We start from the raw sequence: 4,552 nt of genomic DNA, 5'->3' as shown, positions 1-4,552 counted from the left end.
AATAGTTTGCGGAAAACGTGCTGGTGCGCCAATGTTGACGATTTTAAAGCTTCATACTTGATGGATGAAGATTCTGTTAGCAATCAATTCATGAGTAATTTACTGAATGGTTTTCAAATAAGATCTGAGAAAAATACAATCACAAAAGAATTACTTACTGACGTTCAAAAACCGTCGTTTGCACATGAAGGGTAGCTGTTCTTTGCAAGTAAAATTCACTATTTCGATTGTGAAGTTTTCAGATATGGTCATATTTACGGCGACACACTGTCCTGAATCATTTCCTTGAGCCCAAAATACTGAAATGAAATACAATAAAATTTATATTAATAATATGTTGTACTATTGAACGGTACATTTATTGCATGTATCTATGCGAGGACTGCGGATTCGGAATCGGGCTGATTTTGGGATGAATGAGTCGAAAGCTTTAAAATTTCAAGAGTCGTAGTCGATCATTTCTAATCCGAGTCTGCAACTCTACCAGGGCTGCGGAGTCGTGGAATGAGTTTGATGTTAAGGGGTGGAGTGTCGGAGTTAGTCGGTCTCTCTCCAACTCTGCAGCCCTGATATATGCAAGGCAGGTAGGAAGAAAGTTTTGTAATATTTCTAGCCCCTAGCGTCTTTTGCGATCAACGAATGCAAATGAAATTCATTCATAACATTTCAAAAATTTTTACTCGAGAGCGAAGAAAAAAACGAAACAAAGGCATGTGCGTAACTAGGATTGCATTTTATGCTATTTTTGGTCAGATGAATGCTGAAAAAGCGGTTATGTGACTCTCCCCCGGAATTTTTTTGAAATTGAAGTCCTAAAATTGAAATTTTAAATTCTCTTGGTAATATTTGGAAAGAGCGTGGGAGCCAGGTTCTGTTTAAGGGAGGGGCAAGGCAGTTTCCTCTCTGGCTACGACCATGTTCGAAAGTTACATGTACATTCACAGAATTTTGAAATAAATAAATAAATATGCTTTTGTTTAATTGAGAATTGATTGGAGCAAAAAAGAAAAACAAGTTGTATTGGGATAGTATGTATAGCATAAACCACACTATAGACAGAAGATATCATGCAAAAGGAGGAAATAATCTTCGATTACAATAAGCTCTCGTTAATCTGAACCCCATGAAATCGGACTTCGCTTAATCCGGCTGTCATTTTGATCTATACGTAATTGTATCGTTACCTTCGCAACAGAGACGGTAACGACTGTATACACATTTCAAGTCGAGTTAGCGCAATAAAATAATTTTAAAGACGGTATTTTGTGTTCTTGTTATGTATTCATGCAATTTACACTCATTCAGTTTTATATTTCATCCTCTTGAATTTAAAATACAGTTTTCATTTTCACTGTGTACTGCTGTTTTTACATGTGCTTTGGCTCAATTTATAGGTTATTTTAATTAATCCGTACTTTCATTGATGCGGACGTCTTGGATCCCCTATTAGTACGGATTAATGAGGTTCTACTGTAATGACGTTTAAAGAATGCCTTCTAAGGTCAGTGACGGGCTGCAGGTTTGGGGGCCCTTATGTCTATCACAGAGCTATGTGATACATTTTTCATGTGGATTTTTGAATCATCTTCGTGGCCCTATGGTCGAGGGGGACCTTCGCTGTTGTGACATGGTAAATCTTCCCCTGTACATAGTAACGAAAAAAAAAAGGGAAATAGAGAAGTAAATAACAATATTTTTAAACAAAATCATTTTTTACTTCCTTTTACAAAAAAGGAAGTATTGTATTCTCGAAAAAAATTTCACCCAAAAATCGGCCTTAATTTCCATTTTGCTAACCCCCAAATGAATGTTGAGTTTTTTTTTCATCCCGACCACACGTGGATATGTGCCTAGGAACGTACAGACACCCAAAATATCCATTTTGACTATCCCCGAGTTAATTACGACGAGTTTTCTCGTGACGTCTGTATGTACGTATGTATGTGCGTATGTGTGTATGTGTGTATGTATGTCGCATAACTCAAGAACGGAACGTCCTAGAAAGTTGAAATTTGGTACGTAGACTCCTAGTGGGGTCTAGTTGTGCACCTTCCTTTTTGGTTGCATTCGTATGCTTCAAAGGGGGTCTTTCGCCCCTTTTTGGGGGGAAATCATTGTTAATTTCGATGTAAACTCACGTGGCGTTATAATTTGACGGACAGTCTTTTGGTTGCTAAGTTTTGTCGCCAACTTGGCGACAAATTAGGCGATATTTTTTTTAAAATCTGGTTTTAATTTGATTACTGTTGGTGATATTTAGAGAGTAAACTATTGAATCATATAAAAACTGCAAATAATGAAAAAATGACATTAAATTGGCGTAAAAGGAAGTCATGTGATGCACACATCAGCTCGTTTTAAAGATGAGCATCAAAATTTGTTAATTTGTTTCACTGAAATAAAAAAAGAACAATTAAAATGAAATAAAATTAAGGGGGAAAACTGGAGGGTAACCTTGACATCTTTCACATTCTCAGAGAAATATTTACTTGGTTCATTTGTTTCCATCATGCTATCTTCGTCTTTTTCAAACGCATATCCGTAGTAGTTCACTGGGGCCAAATCACTTTTTTCTTTTCCACATGTTGCAAGTGCTCCTTCGTGATCTTGAGGGCTAAACATCCGCAGGCATCTATCAGACTCAAAGGGGATGAGGGGAGCAAAAAACCAGCCTTCAGGGCACAAAACATCTATAAGAAATGTTTGAAAATTATAAATAGACTCTAAGACAAAAATATAATAATTTGATTTTTGACATCTGGAATCCAAATTATGTTTTAAGCAATCACGAGAGTGTGTGTATGTAGGCGTGTGTGTTTGTGTGTGGGGGGTATGTGTGTTTGTGTGTAGGGGGTATGTGTATGTGTGTGTAGGCATGCGTGTTTGTGTCTGTGTGCTGGAATTGTGTGGGTAGTTGTGTGTATGAATGTGTGTGTGTGGGGGGGGGGTATGTTTATGTGTGTGCAGGCATATGTGATTGTGTCTGTGTGCTGGCATGAATGTGTGGGTAGTTGTGTGTGTGTGTATGTATGCGTGTGTGTATGTGTATGTAGGTGTATGTGTGTGTTTGTGTTTGTGTGTATGTGTTTGTGTTTATGTGTGCGTGTGTGTGTAGTTGTGTATGTGTGCGTGTGTGTGTAGTTGTGTATGTGTGCGTGTGTGTGTAGTTGTGTATGTGTGCGTGTGTGTGTAGTTGTGTATGTATGCGCGTGTGTGTAGGCCATGGATGCAACTGGAGACGGCTTTCGCTATAGGAGCAGCATCGTGATTAGCCGGTCGACGGTGCGGAGGGTGGCGGTGGGAAAATTAAATGATAGGACGCCAAAAAAAAACAGTCAAATGAAAGCAATAAGCAATCGTGATTGCTCAAAAAAAAAAAAAAAATCATCAATTATTAAAACTTAAATTTAAACATCCAGCACACAATGTCTAGCATCCAACCCCTAGCATTCAGTTGGATTTTGACGTCTTGAGTTCAAATTATGCTTTTCGCAATCACGAATTGCGGCAGAACATTACTCGTTGGGCATTTTGCTTCTACAAATGGCTCATATAGAACTCATGATTGCGAAAAACATAATTTGAATTCAAGACGTGAAAATTCAAATGTGTGTGAATCTGTGAATGCCAGTGTCTGGATGTTGGATTGTTGCGTGTGCTGGATGCTGTTTTTGTCTGAAGATAATAGTGTAAAGTGGAGAGGCGGTCGGATATAAATAAAGTTGATTCCCAGAGACATGGACAAGGAGCCGGAGGAGTCCGTCCCCGCCACCACCCAGGAAGAGCACCAGAGCACTGAAGCCGATGGACCTCAAAACAGATAAAGTGCCATTCAACAGTCATATGTAAACAATAAGCAGTCGTCATTGCTTAAAAAAGAAAAATCTGTAAATGTGATGTATATGTGCAGAAAAACGAATGGTTAAAATTTCAGAAAAAATGAAAGATTTATTCAAGATAAAGAGTTTTGCAAAATGAACAAGTCAATGTGTAACTCTAGTGCAAGCTGGTCTTTCGCTTGGATTTTGTGATAGATTGACAGAATTTTAGAAGGAACAATGCAATTCAAGAAAGAGAGAGTTTTACAATTGACAGAAACAGTGTTACGAAGTGTATACAAGTCACACAGTGTTTAAGCCTATTGCAAGTAGTTATTTGTGTTGACACTAAATGAGAGAGTTGGAGGATGTTCCTCTAGCCCAGTAGTTCCCAACCCATGGGTCACGAACAGCGTGTTACTGGGCCGCGGCCGTGGACACTGATCGAGAATCTAAACCAAGAAAAATCCCTGGGTCTGCATTTTCAGGTTTTTTTTTTTTTTTTTTTTTTTTTTGCGAAAATTCGCTTTGTAGATGAACCGTCACTCAAAAGTTCTCCCTGGCTCATAATCAGTAAAGAAATTTAAGATTAGAATTTTTCATATTTTTTAGGAACTTTCCCTTATAATTGAAGATGAAATCTAATGAATCAGAAACTCCTTTGAAGACAATTGCCAAAAAAAACTAGCATTAGCTTCAAGTTAAAAATGCTCCTCCTTTGTTGAACTGGCATG

This window comes from Uloborus diversus, chromosome 2 (assembly GCF_026930045.1).
Source record: "Uloborus diversus isolate 005 chromosome 2, Udiv.v.3.1, whole genome shotgun sequence".
Classification (NCBI taxonomy): Eukaryota; Metazoa; Arthropoda; class Arachnida; order Araneae; family Uloboridae; genus Uloborus; species Uloborus diversus.
Note: the sequence above shows the minus strand (reverse complement) of the source record.